Here is a 13,714-nt window from a genome sequence, read left to right on the forward strand (position 1 = left end):
GCTCCGGTGGGCAGCACCCCATCGCCGCGGCGTCCCCAGGGGCCACGGAGCCGCGGCTGGCGGCAGGCCCTGACCGGGCTGGGGTGAGGGGCTCCCCCCTGCCGGGGGGGCTGTCAGAAGCCCACCCCAAACCCACTGGCGACAGGCTGTGGGGAGCATTTGCAGCTCTGCTTGCACTTGTGGTGCCGGGGAAGGAGCCTGGGGAGCAGTGCTGGGGTGCTGTGGACCCCGAGGGCTCCACAGAGGAGCACCGTCCTCCCTGCTGCGGTGCGCTCGGCTGCGAAGCTGCTCAAGCGAAGGCACTGGGGGACGCAAGGGGGGCCGAGACCTGCCTTCCTCCCTCCGCACATCCAGCGACCGGAGCTGCAGGTTCAGCCTGCAGAGGTGCAGCCCCTGGGGTCCCCTCTTTGCTTGGCCATGGGGCAGTGGCGGTCCGAGGAGGGACATGCGGTGTGGCTGCCGAACAGGCCTTGCCTTCGATGTCTTTCCCAAGAGCAGAGCTTCCAACACGAGCACGCAAGAGCATGACGGAGCAGCAGAAGCACTGAAGGGGAGATGGGTGTCAGCCGGGGAGGCCCTTCCAGCGCTTGGTTCGTGTGAGGTCTGGTGAAACCAGTGCCAGCACAGGGCGCGTGGAGCATCCAGGGGAGCCACGGCTGCAGGCACCGGAGCCTCCGCCCGGGCAGCAGCAGGCAGGGGAAGAGGAGGTGATGTGTAAGCTCCTCTTCAGTCTCCTCTGCTTGGGCTAGCATTGAGTTGTCAGGGAAGAAGGAGCTCGGCCTCCATTTCAGGGTGATTCATGCTTGGCTGGTGGGGGGAAAAGTGTCAACTGCTGTAGATCTAAGGGAAGAAACCCGCCTCTTTCTGTGGGCAATGCCGAACGGTATCGAATTAGGGCAGTGGGACAGTGCTGGCACTGCTGCATTCAGCTCCTCGTGCACACAGGTGGTGGATGGGAAGGATGAGTGCCCATGCCCAGTGAACTCATTTGGGAATGAAAGCAGCTCCTTCCCAAAGGGTATCTATAGATACGCTATAGATACACAGAGACTGTACTTACCAGGGTATTTTGCCAGTGCCAGGGTTATGGGCATGGAGCCCAACCCAACAGCCACCCAAGAAATGGTTGAATCATCTCTCTTTCGGGAGCTGCTCCTGAATTGTGAGCTTTTGCACATGGTGTGCTTTTTACACACTCCTTTTGCAAGTGTGTATAAAATGTAGCTATTGGTTTAAACATCCATCTGCAATATGTATATTTAGCGTATAAAGACATGGTGTTCTGAGAACGAACTCTGCTGTGGCAATGGGCTGGCCATTTGTTTCTGGCGGTTTTGCTCCCAGACTCATAATAGTGAGTTATTCTTGTCTGAGGACTGAACAGCTGTAAGGGGAGATTTATAGGGTAGCTGTTAAAAGCAACTTCCCAGTAACATTGGGAATTCCAGGAAATCTTCAGGAAAGAGGTGTAACTAGAACCCCAGGGTGATACTAAGGAACCTGGGTGCCCCAGCAGGCACTTGTGCAGTGCAGGCAGTGGCTGAGACCCAGCAGCTGAACGGCACCCAAATCTTGCTGGGAGGGTGGTGGGGACAGTGCAGTACCAACAAGGGATCTTTCCCTCTGCTTCCACTTCCACCCTCCAGCTCTCATGAGCACATTCCTGCATGCACTTTTTTGTGAGTTTCTGCACCAGGAGCTGCAAAAGGCAAGGTGGACAGCAGGGACAGGGGGTGAATGCTGTCAGAAGAAAAAAGGTGCTGTAAAGCTAATTTGAGTTTTGCAGAAAGAACCATTTATTTTGGGTTTGTGGCCACAAGGATGGAAAGAGCAAGCTTCTGACTCCATCACAGCATCTGTGTAGTCCTGAGTGGGAGATGTGCCTCGGTGGCAGCCAGCCCTGTGGGTACCGTGGGATGTGCTGTCTGCCTTCAGCCCGCATGGCGCCCTGCAGAGTGTGGTGGGGCTTTGCTCCAGCTCCTCACAGATATTGTGGTGGGGAAGTGGGCAGTTCCGCCTCTTCCTGAGAGGCTTTCAGATAACAGGTACAGCTCAGGACCTCTCTGTCCCTCCTCCCCACCAGCATGTTGGGGCCTTGAAGGGCTGGGCACTGGCTGAGGGCTCTCTTCCCTTCTTTGGATGTCACTGAACAATGGGCAACTGCTAGCTGAGACTGATCTAAGAGCAGCTGGCTACAACACTACCCAGATAGGGTAGCAGAAATAATGAGGAACAATGCAGAAACCCAGAGGGGATGGTTGAGGTCCCTTTGGATCATGAGAAATCCCCAGATGCTGTTTGATGGTCCTCTTGTAGCAATACCTCCACTGGGTGTTTACCATGCACCTGGTGAGGAAATGTGACCCTTCTTTTCTCACACAAACACTTGTGATACGGTTCATGCCTCTGTCAGTTCAAGATGTATCCATGGCAGCTAGTGAAAATGTTCAGATGAAGCAACCAGCACCTGCCTGGTGCTCTGCAGGAGGACTTTGGAGTAGCGTTTGCAGCCTTTGAGGCCCCAAGTGGCAAATTCACTTCCCTCCATGGGCAAGCTGGTCAGATACCCATTGTGAAAGCAGAGGATGTGGATGGGATATCCTCCATATGGGCTTCCAGAAGCTACATACTGGTGTTTTCTGAAGCCCACTGCAGTTTCTAGAATAGGCTGGGCAGCAAAGGCTCTCTGGGTGATGAACAGGGTAAGTGCCAGTCAGCCACTGTTATTCCTGTGGAATTGATTTGAACACTGCACAGACTGAATTTAATTTCATGATTAATTATGCCAGGAGACCCCAAGTATTGGATAGATGCTTTTATTAAATAAATATAATGGAAACAACTCTTGGTTCCAAGAGAAAGGGTTTACATTTTCAGATCTGATTTACATCAGAATGGTGTGGAAAGGGCACTCATCCTGCATGGGAAATAAAGATAAAAACCTGTGGTCAGGAGGCGCGGTGAGATGTGCTAGTGCTTAGGTACTGGGTGACACCAGCTGCACATGCCACCTCTGGTTTCTTGGGAAGGGACCCTGGTGCCAGCACTGCTATATCAGAGAACCCCTGCCCTGAGCCTCTGCCAAAATCTGACTTGTTATTATGGCCAAAAGCACCCAGGTGAGATGTGCAGTTTCCGCAAGGTGGATGTCTACAGCAGCGCTTGCACGTGCATGTGCCCATCTTCTGTATCTGCCCTTACAGCTGTGTGCAAGAGATGCAGCTATCACCTTGCTTCTTCATGGTGCATATGCTGCTTTTTTCACGTGCCTTAACAAGTCAGTGCATCAGCTGAGTGGTGGCAACTGCCCATCTGCACAGCATGTATACAAGGGCCTCTTACCATAAACATTTTTGCTACAGATTAAAAGGAACCAATTTCTCTTGCCTCTGTTCCAGGGTAACATCAGAAGCAGGGACAGCCACATCGGCTCAGCCGAAGTGAAGGAATCAGATAAACATGTGTGATGCTAAGGCATCATTAACCTTGTGAATTTAATGTCGTGAATTTGACCTTTATTCTGCCATCTCTCTCTTCCCTGTGGATCACTGCTGTCCCTCCTGGACACACCTCTCATGAATTGTGAGATGTCATACCTTGTTGTTTGCTGTGCAGGTCACCTTGTGAGTGCTCTGAGACAATTAATCACCTCTTCCCTGATTGAAAATTCTCAGTCCTTCAATCTTCTGGTTGCATTTGACTGAGCAATGTCCTTGCAGAGACAGGGGAGAGAAGAGATTCCAATTCATTTGAAGATATTTGATTATTTTAAAAGGTGTTTTTGTGAAGCATCATGTAATATGTGAAGTCCCATGGCTACCTATCCTGAAGGAAAACCCAGCTGCTTGGTCCAAGCAGGCATGGGTGAGCTCACCAACAGCAGGCCTAGCTCTCTAGACAAATCAGGCAGCAGCAGCGGGATCAATTCCCACCTGGTACAAGGGCTTTTGGGTCAGAAAATCTGGTCACGCCATGATGCTGCTTGAACCGAAGAAGGTAAGATGTATTAACTGAGCATGAGAGTCACAGGGGGTTTAGATGCCAGGGCTTCAGGCTGGGAAAACAACAAAGAATCACACAGAGCTTTCAGATACTGAATGCCAAAAACATCCTGGAAGGAGGAAAGTAACTTTTTGTTAAAACACCCGTCTCTCCTTGGCTGCAGAGCTCCTTACACCCTTTCCTCACCCCTTCAGGCTTCACTCCCTGATACGCTTTCGAGGCCACACACCTTCGTCCGTCACTGCTATGCAGGGAGCGTGGCCCTGCATACCCCACGTGTGGGTGTGCAACACTGTGGGACTTGTTCATGGGGTAAGACCTTCAGGGACTGCCATAACGGAGGCTCCCCTGTATAGTACCAAAGTTTCATTTAAATTATTACACTTAATGTGGGCTATGATAATGAGCCGCAATGTATTACAGTACTGGCTTCATTTCCTTCTCCAAATTTGGTCCCGTCTGATGTTGGAGCAAGGTTTTATCATCTGAATCGCTGCAGCATCATCCAGTGTGGTCTACAGGCACAGGACTGTCCCCCAACAGCCCGTCTCCCCTCCTGGAGGCTGTGGTTGGGAGTATGGTTGCCATGGTGGTAGTGAGGCATTTAAAATGGCTTTATAACCAGCTAAAGGTACCGACTGTTTCCAAGATACCATATATACTAATCAATCTCAGCTCTGACAGACCTTGGAGCGAAGCCAGGTCCAATGAGAGCAGTTGGTGGCGTTTTATTTTTTTCTTCCTTCTTCAGCCCTCTAGGGTTAGCTTTCCTGCATGGGTTTGAAGCTGCAGTTCAAGGTAAAAGAAACCTCCATCCTTTCTGGATGCGGTACCTTCCATTCCACACCCTTTGATTTGGGCCACACGCCACAAAAAAATGTGTAACGTTATCACCACTCTTCTGATCTCTTGACCTGCAAGCAGCTGAACTGCCTGCCTTGCGCTGACCGATGTGGGTGCTGCCCTCAGCTGAGTGCAGGGACTAAGGGATCTCTTTGTCAGAGGCTCCTCCTAACAGGCTGTGCTGCTCCCCCTGCCAGGCCATTCCCAGCGGGTGGTGGGGGCTGGAAGCAACATGTTGGAAGTCACGCTGTATCCCAACAGCTTGGGACTCAGAGCTGTCAAGCAGTGGCTCATTGTTAGTACAACTTCTTCCAGAACACCAGAAAAAGAAAAGGCAACTTAAAACTTTTTTATGCCCTGCTGACACATGAGTCTGGTAGGAATCTGGCTGCCTGTGAATCCAGAGGAATAGTGGAGGGGTTTGGAGATCTGCTGCTGCTGCTGCTAGTTGCAGGGTTATTTTTCCCTACAAGAAGCGATGTGAGCCAGAGGACTCCTCCAAATTGCATCTGATTCTTCCAGCTGTCTTACATGAATCTGCTTTGTGGTATAGGTGCTGCCCTGTGATGGGTCAGCACTTCAAATGGATGTATAATATTTTTCCGAGGGCTTCTTGTATCTTTTCTATGATTCCAGAGCAGCTAAATTCCCATTTTAGAGAGTTTCTGACTTAGATGAGCCTTGAGAAGACTATGTAGTCCCAGGTAGGCAGTCGGGTCAGCCGTGTCCTGAAAGTCTGCATGAGTTTGCCGTATGAGGCTACTGGATGGCACAAAATTGCACACCTGGTTGCTACTACTTTTCCCTGCATTTCTAGAGAATTCAGCTCAGGGCTGCTCTGTGTGGCACTGGACACTTCACCAGTGCAGGTGCTACAGTGGGTTTCAATTTCAGGGCTCTTCTGCATTTGGTGGTGTCACTGTCTAACTCAATGTTCTCAACTTTTCTTTCTTTTGAATCCTAACTTACAGACAGAATGCTTAAAACAGCCACAACTGCCATTAAAACAAAATTAACCCGAATCTAACTTAGGTTCATGGCTCTGCTTAAACCTTCTAGGGTTGTGAAGCCCATTTTGGAAGCTGTTGGTCTATGTCTTTGCAATCAATCGATAGCATGCCACCAGTCACTGCATACCATTTGCTTTACTTTATCAGACCTTGAACAAGTCTTTTGAACTTCCAGCGTGGCCATAGATTTATTAGCTTTTCACTCTCTGTTTGGATTTAGCTTTTCACTCTCTGTTTGGATTTACCTGATCCCTCCAGTTGGAAGAGTCTGCAGACAGCTTCCACCTCACAGAAGGGGCACTCCACCCAGGCAAATGCTCCTGCCATCTGCTGAAACAGATTTGCAAGCATTAGCTTGCTCCAGTTAGTCTCCAGGTTAGAGGGTCATTGGCAGTCCCCAAGGTAAACCGAAAACCTTGCCTGGAGGCTTTCTTTTCCTTAGGAACCAGCTACCTGCAACAATTCCTCAGTGACTAAAAAGAACAGCTTGAAGACGCCCTACATTTCCAAAGATAAGCAATTTAGCTATGTAAATGGAAAGTTATGGGCCTTTTTAAAGGCTCTGTTTGAACACAGCTATTCTGTGTCTCTCCCTTGACACCATTAGGTCTTCCTGGGTGCTCATTTTGGATGATTTTGTTTCAAAATATGTTTAGAAACTTAGGTTCTAACGAAGGACAATAATTACTCAACTAACAATGAACTCACCAACCACCCGAGTTGTTGGAATGATTTACAGCTTTCAAAGGAGCTGATGCTAGCTTGCCTTTTGTCTTTCTACTTAATGCCTCTCTAATATTCTTCTCTGGACACAATGACTTTCTGAACTGTTTTTTCTCCTTTTTTCCCCTTCTTTCTTAAACAGAATGCTAAGACTCTCCACCACCTAATTCTTTGCATACAAAAGAAGATTTAATATCCTCTAAATGACTATAAAGAACAAACCTACCAGATGGCAGACTTCGTTGCTCAAGGGGGGTGCAGGCTTCTTTTCTTTGGTGAAGCATTTCAATGTGGTTTTGAAAGAGAGAGTCACTAGATATATTAATGTCTTCCTTAGTGGGGTGCTGTGATATAATTCAAGAGAGGCGCAAGAAGAGGGAAGTACAGTTCATGATCCTACAGAGGAAACAAATGGAGCTGTGTGAGGAACCTTTTTTTGCTAATTTCTTAAATCTCTTTGAGAAACATGTTAACTTTGACCTTGAGCATCTCTGCAGAAGTTTTGAAAGGTAGCACCTAGATCCTAGGCATACCTTTACAAACCTGAAGAAAGACTTAAGAAAGTTACTAGCATTCAAAGACTACTTCTCTAGATTTAAAATAAGGATGTTGTTGACATATAATCAGTGCTCTTCGGGAAGAAACTGTTCTGCTTCATTCTCTTTCTCTTTTTCCTGTGTTGGAAGCCAACTTGCTAACAAGATTAATTGATTAAAAGTACCTCTTTAAGAGCAAATGTTTTGCATCTCACTTATTTTCCAAGTATTTGGCTGAATAATTCATCCACATAGATGATAAATTCTCTTCATAGATTATTTGAGAAGCGATCACAATATTTACATATGGACCTATTGTTCAGAATTATTTGCTAAATCATTTATTGGAATAATCTGTGCTCTGTGTCTCATTTGTGGCCAGTTCCTTGGGAGATGTTGATATTCTGATGATGTGATACGTTTCTGTTCCCAAGTGGGTGAGTGTAACTTTATGGAATTATTTTGTGATGTAAGTGGTTGTTATTATGAGTTTGAAATGTGTTTTCATGCTAAATTCACACTTGGTGAGTATTCCTACCAGAAAATGTGTTCCCTAGGATAACTGTGGAAAGCAAACACAAAAAAGGAAAGAACATAGTCAAAGAAAATCCATAAAAAGATTCAGATGAACCAAAATGTATTTGCAGGACACACTTATCTCTGTTGTAAAGCAATGTGATAAAGGAGGAGACCTTGGATTTACAAGGTAGAAATTGCTATGTGCCAACTAGCTGCATAGCCTGTAGGGACAACTTGGAAGATGATGGGCTGCCAGACCTGCTACTAAACAAGTATGACCCACAGTCACTTGTGTTCTTCTTGGAATATAGGTTACACAGCAAAGTGTCAAGCAAAGCAAAGTGTAAAGTTACATATCAAAGGAAGAAGATTGAGAAAAGATAGGAAGGGCATATTAATGGGATGGCAACAATCTCAGTATTAGGGATGTAGAAAATAGAGTGTTTTATATGTCTCCAAACTAACACAATAGCCTGTAGTAATGGCCACTACCTGATACCTTGAAAGCAAGAGAATAATTTCCATCATGATTTAGTGATCAGCTTTCACCCTGAATGTGGAGATCTGATCTTCTTATCTTTGTAAGTGCTACTGGGAGACCTGCTTGGTAACAAGAAAAGAATTCAGCCTAACAACAGCCCATTCATCCTGGTGCTGTGTCAGGCAAAACCCCAAGTATTTATCTGGAACATGAATTCTTTGCTTCAAATCATGTTTGCTGTATGCCAGTATGTATATTAATATAGCCAGAGAGACACCTTACTCTCACAGAAAGTCAATTGGACTATGTTTCTCCCCATCATGAAACAGTAGATTCAAACGGTATACCTGTCACAGTATAGTCCTATAGCTCAATGGGGAAAAACAACTCTTCTGGCTTTAATCCCAGCTATCAATTGGGAAGGCAGAGACAGGTTGCTGTTTTCTCCCTCTCTAGTATTCACATCTTTTTTTAAAATTTCAAAGGACATATTTAGGCCAACTAGAAAAGGCAGTGACTTTTTTTGAGATTTGGCCATGTCTATACAGGGATGGTATTTTTCTGTATACGTGTATGTATATTGTACAAACTATACCAAACTCCCTGGTCCATCCTCCTTTTTATGATAGTCCAAGATGCTTCTCTGCACAATCCCTGTGCATACACTGTTTGCTCAGTACCTGGGAGATGTCCTGAGGTCCAGTGGTGCCTTGCTGTACTCTGTGGTCTACAAATTTACTGGCAGTACATTGTGGGATGCCTTTCCAAAACTACAGGAACACTGCTCTGGAGGTGTAAGTTCATTAAAATACCAGAATCCCATAATTCACATCCTTTCCTGCCATCCATTAATGTTCCTGGCACCATTTTCAAGTAACTGTTGGTCAGCAGATGGAGGACATGCTGCTAACTGCTATGATTACGAGATTCGTTAATATGGATGGGATTATGCACATGAATTTGTAGCTGGGCAAGCAGAAGAATTTGCATCTGGGGTTTCCTAAGACATTGGATACTGAGGTGATACAGCTGTAGGAAATGATGCTGAAGGAAGACAAGATTCAATTTTGTGGAGCGCTTATGTGAAGCAGTTTTACGTGACAAGGTTTTTGTTTCAGGGCTCACAAAGGCAGCAATGAGTGGTGGGACGCAGGTAGCGGTAAAGAATTGGATGGCCGCTGCCAACGGCAAAGCTTTTGGATGACAAAGACCAATTAGAGGTGTGAGCAGAGTCCAGAACTACAAGGGAAGAGCACAGCCATGAATGTGCCCATCCAAGAGGGCAACCATGCCACCATTACCTCTGGCATCTTACTGCTGATCAGGAGCTCACCAGCTGGGCTTGGGATATCAGCTACAGCAAACATTGTCACGGGGATTTGAAATGAGGAGGTTTCTGCTCTGTCGTGTCATAAGCCTGGAAATGTGTAAGAACTGATGCCGGCTGTAAAGGGTTGCAAATGATAGACACACATACCTAGTCTTTGCCAGCAGGAAAAGGTATTTTCCATGGGTTTGCAGAGGCTGACTGATCACTGTAAAATACTCGCTGACAGTAATGTAAAGTGGAGAGGTCTGTGGTGCTGTGTTATTGCAAAAATCAGGTCTGGGTGCTGGAATGGAGAGGGACTATTTGTTTCTAGATACGATATGAACATCATGGTTCTTCTTGTTCTGGGCATCTGGATTCAGTGTATGCTCTGTTTCCCTGGCCAAGAAAGCTCTTTGCTGTTGGTTTCAGCATGAAGGAAGAATTATTTAGCTTTGTGTGGAGTGGTTGCAGATGATCGCTGGCATGTACTTGAGGAAGATGGATAGGAGGGAGGTGGTACTTCATGAGAACGGTGGGTGTTCCTCATCATGATGCGCCTCATGTGATAAGTGCCTGCAGTTTTTTTGCACATCCACAAGAAGAGAGACATCCTGAAGGAAATATTGGAGCAGGAATGTGAGTGGGAGCAGGAGGCAGAATTTTTTTAGGCAGATGGGGAAAGCATCTCTGCAAAATGACCAAAATAGTCATGAACACAATGGATGTTTGGTGTGCTAAGGACAGAGAGCAATTTTCGGCTTATGAACGCATTGTAACCAAGGAAATGTCCTCCAGTTTGATGTATTGATGGTGTGTGGGCATGATCTGTCATTTAGGGGTTGAGCTGAATCTACATGACCTTTCCAGTCAAATGCACCAAAATGAATTTGAGTGAGAAAGTAATACACGTTATGTTGAATAAAACCCCAAAGACTGCAGTAAGGAAACACACAAACGTAACAGCTGTGAAAGAGATGCTTGGTTAGGACAACAGAAGGGTGCTAAAGCAGGGCTGGCAGTACTGAGAGCTCCAGGATGGTATGTGCCCTGAGTTGCATGGGGTTCTCTGTATCAAATCCAGTCTCTCCAGATGTTTGCCTCTGCACTGCCTGTACAATCCCCATGGGTTTGTGGGATTGTTGGGTGCCCTGCTTCCGTACTTTGGGAGCACCTCAGGAAGTGGCATCTCCCTGCTGTCTCTGCAGCCCCTCTGCTGGGATGCATTCTGTCAGCTCTGGCACAGATTCTCTCACACACTTTTTCCCATTCAGGTATGTCAGCCTCCCCATGTGTGACAATGCTTCTCTTCACACAGGTTGTGTTCTACAAGTGCTAAGGGAAATGATAAAACCTCTAAGTGCTTATTGTCCATTCCCAGTTTCCATGGCAACCGTGATAAAATGTTTCTTTTCCCACATTTCAGGAATGCCGTTCACCCCCTTTCTTCTCACTCTTCAGTTCCTTTCAGGAGGAGGCGATGCTTACCTGGCTGCTTCCCCAGGGACAGACCCCTGCAGCAAAGGCTCAGTGCTGCCTGCACCCCCAGGGCAGATGTTACAGCGAATGGGGCAGCCCTGGGTAGCTGGAGGACATCATCTTGGTCCAAACTCCTCAGACCCCAAACAGGTCTCATCTGAAGAGGCAATGGTCGTGCCAGGCTGGCTCTCGTCGCACCGGCAGGAGTGGAAGGGGAGAGACAGCTCTCTCACAGGAGAGCATCTTTGCCTTGCAGGGGTGTGCTGTGCTGTATGGGCTTCAATTCCCTTTACACAGGACAGATAAGCACAACAGCACTGCAAATTAACTGAGTTTCCCAGTGGTCTTCCTAAGCACTTCACAGCATCCTAAAATCTGCGTGCACCTTGCTCAGCCTCGGTAGCTCGGTTGCAGGAGCTCACTGCTGATAGCTCACCTTCTTAATCAGCCAAGTGAAATAACGAGCCAGAGAACCTTCTCTAGAAAGTTTTTCTGCCTGGGATATATTAGTTATACACACACTGGGTTCATAGTGTGCTTAATTATTTAACCAATGTGTTGCTGGTGCACTGCATCGTGTGCGCTGCTGTGGGTGCCAGTAAGGCAGGAATGGGGTATGGGGGCAGCGAGTCTGGCTGATGGCTGCAGGGTGGACACGGTGGGCAGCAAACCTGTGAGTCTTGGGTGACTCCATTTGGAGCTGCATGATGCATGTACAGACGGGAGATGGGTTGAATGCTAAGCAAATCGAGTCAGTACCTGAGGAGGAGAGGTTTTATATGTTATCTAAATATTTAAATATTTATATTTACTATATAATATATTTAACATATAATATATAATTTATATGTGTTTATACATATCTGCTACTGGAGGCTGCCTCTGTACCATGTTCAGTGAAGCTCTTCTCGAGGAGTTTGAGTGCATTTCTCAAATCTGCTAGGTCTTTGCCCACAGGCTGCCTTTGCTAATGTCCACCTTGGCAGACCCTGGGGCACTTCTGAGGTAAAAAAAAAAGAAGCTGGGCATTACTTTTGCTTTGCTCCTCGCTGGCAACAGGGTGGTTCTGGGAAAATGGTCTATCCCACCACTGTCCTTCTGTAAAATACAGCTTCCACCGCTGTATTTTTGTATAACAGCATCATCTGTACAGCACATCTGTAATACCAGGGTTGTTATTGCAGAAATATCATCCAGCTCCTCGTAAACGGAACAAAGTGAGATTACTGCCTACCTGCAGACACTTCTGCCAAAGCAGTCTTGTCTTCCCACAGCACCAGAGCAGCTCCAGGAGGGCCACCCCTTTCCTGTGGCTCTCTTCATCCTGGCAGTGCTTGTCCAGATGGAGACTGAACGTGTAGCTCTGGGGAAGGAGCCTCCTCAGGCCCCTGCAGGGTCCACAGCGGAACTGTGAGTGCTGCTAAAAAAACACGCTCCTCTCGCACACTGGGAAATGATAACACCAGAGGGCTGGCACCTGGTCAAGGTGTCACTGAAGCTGTAGCACTGGAGTGCTGGCACCTCAAGATATTGCTGGAGCTGTGGTGGGCACACAGAGGTACCAAGGATGTCAGTCCCAATAAGAAGCAGTATCACTTGGTTAATGTTTGGAAACCTTCCAGAAGTGGTAATTTTAGTACCAGAGCTCACTGAAGTTCAAGAGTTCTGGTTCACCAAAAATAGCAATTCTCTTGCCTCCTGTTTCCCCCACCGAGTTTCTGGGACCAAAGACCCATAACTTCAAGGCTTCTCAGCCCAGGAAAAGACCTTCCAAACACATCTTTCTGGCCCCACAGTCTGCAGTACCCCTAGCCTGGGCATGTTATGGATCCAGAGGAAGCACCCCAGAGCCTGGCCTCAGATTTGGTCAGCTGCACCTAATGCATTCTATATGAGACATTCAAGACCTGACGTAAGCAGCTGTTGGCCTGAAGCTCTGCTGGAAAGTTTCCAGCCAACCATAGTTTGGAATGAGCCTTCATGAACCCTAGGGACCAAATGGCCTCACTGGGAAGTCAACCAGCAACCTAGTCATGGGGGTTTCTTATGGGTCTACCAGCATGAGCAAATGAAAGGCCCCAGGTGAAGGCATCATCCATGCTATTTAATCGTTGCCTTGCTCCCCGGCCTGATGGTCTGCCAGCCGGTGCCCTGGCATGGCATGGAAGGCAGCATGTGCCAAGGATTGCCAACGAGCAGCAGGGGCCAGGCTTCCAGCTTCAGCACAGTCCTCCCCACACAGTCCTCCATCAGTGCCACACTTTCTCCATAACTCCATTTTCACAGTAATAAAATATCACCCTGCTCAACTACAGCCCTGTTTCAGATGCTTTGAACTGGGGGGGAGGGGAAGATAATACTAGTAATATCATATTAGGGCCACAGGGGCAGCACATGGGACCAGATGAGACCCAGAATCAGCTGTGTTATGGACTGGAAGTGGCTAATCAGTTGCAGTTGGCTTCAGGGCCAGCAAATGGTCCCTGACCTGATTTTATTTATTATTTCAGGCCTAGACTAGCCAGCAAATTCAGTATGTAAGTGAGCAGCATGAGGACATCAGGCACTTTTTGTGCAAACTGATTTAGTTCCTTTGGTGTAGCATCTCCTTTATGACAGTTCTGTGAGGCACCTGGGGGTACAGATGTGTTGTTTTGCCTGCAGAACAGGTTCATAAGGGTGCTCAGGATGACACATGCTTCACTAGAACTTCTTCAGGTGACCAAAATCCTCAGAGCTGCCCGGCTCTTCTGTACATATTGATTGTCATTTCAGTACTGGTGTTACAGGCAGCCCATAATTTGCCAAATTC

This window comes from Falco naumanni, chromosome 7, assembly GCF_017639655.2.
Source record: "Falco naumanni isolate bFalNau1 chromosome 7, bFalNau1.pat, whole genome shotgun sequence".
Lineage (NCBI taxonomy): Eukaryota > Metazoa > Chordata > Aves > Falconiformes > Falconidae > Falco > Falco naumanni.